General features: G+C 45.5%; 1 pseudogene; it reads right to left on the reverse strand.

Moving 5' to 3' along the window:
- Positions 1-371: 371 nt before the first annotated feature.
- LOC116566642 lies at positions 372-1,344 on the reverse strand (annotated as a pseudogene).
- Positions 1,345-1,650: the final 306 nt, after the last annotated feature.

Genomic DNA, 1,650 nt, shown 5'->3' on the forward strand with positions numbered 1-1,650 from the left:
TAAGGGAAAAAAAAAAAAGAAAAAAAGACATTTATTCAGCATCACGATCAGACTATTACATTTAGCAATCAACAGCATGGGTGCAAATAAATAAATAAATAAATAGAAAAAAAATCTACATTAAAACCCTTTGTTGGAATGCTTTACACTTTCCACAGAACAGAAACTAAAATAACCTGTTATACAATTAGTCGCAAATACAGTCCTCGAGTTTTTTGCGCATACACATGAGTATTTGTCTAAATCATGTCTTCTTTATAGCAGCTAGGCCCTGCTGCCACTGTGCTTGGCTGAGTTCACAAATCTGTTGTAACCTGTAGCTTCCCTGTCACTTCTCTGGCTCTCCCCTCCTGCTAAACTTTGTTTCCTAATTAAAATCTTCTGCCATTGCCATAGCTACTGCTGCTACTGGAACCGCCATAGCCACCTTGGTTTTGTGGTTTGGCAAAGTATTGGCCGCCACCACCATAGGGGCCAGAGCTTCTGCCTCCAAAGTTTCCTCCCTTCCTGGGTCCAAAATTTGAAGGCTGATTGTTGTAACTGCCAAAATCACTGTAGCTTCCACCACCTCCAAAATTGCCTCCATCGTTACCAAATCCATTATAGCCATCCCTACTGCCACCATATCCACCACCACCACGGCTGCCACCAAAGCCACCACGACCACTGAAGTTTCCTCTGCGACCAAAGTTGTCATTCCCACCGAAACCACCTCCACGACCACCACCAAAGTTTCCAGAACCACTTCGACCTCTTTGGCTGGATGAAGCACTGCCAGCTCTTGCTTTGACAGGGCTTTCCTAACTTCACAGTTGTGGCCATTCACAGTATGGTATTTCTGAATGACAATCTTATCCATGGAGTCTTGATTGTCAAAGGTTACAAAGGCAAAGCCCCTTTTCTTGCCACTGCTTCGGTCAGTCATGATTTCAATCACTTCAATTTTTCCATACTGTTCAAAATAATCTCTTAGGTGATGTTCTTCAGTGTCTTTAATGCCACCAATGAATATTTTTTTCACAGTTAAGTGGGCACCTGGTCTTTGAGAATCTTCTCTTGAGACAGCTCTCTTTGGTTCCGCAACTCTTCCATCCACTTTGTGTGGCCTTGCAGTCATGGCTGCATCCACTTCCTCCACAGTTGCATACTGATGAACCCAGAGACCCTGGAGCGCTTGGTGTTTGGATCTCTCATTACCAGACAGTCTGTGAGCGTTCCCCATTGCTCAAAATGGCTCCTCAGGCTCTCATCGGTTGTGTCAAAGCTCGACCCTCCAATGAAGAGCTTCCTCAGCTATTCCGGCTCTTTAGGAGACTCTGACTTAGACATGATCGCAGGGAGAAGAGAGACTTTAACGATGCTTCTTCGGCAGCGTCCACGGGCAGCAATTTTTGTATCTTTAGTAAAGACAAGGTTTCACCATGTTGGCCAGGCTGGTCTCGAACTCCTGACCTCAGGTGATCTGCCCACTTCAGTCTTCCAAAGTGCTGGGATTACAGGCGTGAGCTACAGGAAGTCCTCTTAAAAGGTAATGGGTTGTCCTCCCCCTCTTAACATGGTAAAGTGATGGCTGGAGTCCAAGCAGCCATCTTGGATCATGAGGTTCCCGGAAGCCAGATCCACAGTGAAAAAAAGCCTGGGCTCCTGGAA

Source organism: Sapajus apella, unplaced genomic scaffold (genome assembly GCF_009761245.1).
Source record: "Sapajus apella isolate SASKATOON/1434 unplaced genomic scaffold, GSC_monkey_1.0 scaffold43, whole genome shotgun sequence".
Lineage (NCBI taxonomy): Eukaryota > Metazoa > Chordata > Mammalia > Primates > Cebidae > Sapajus > Sapajus apella.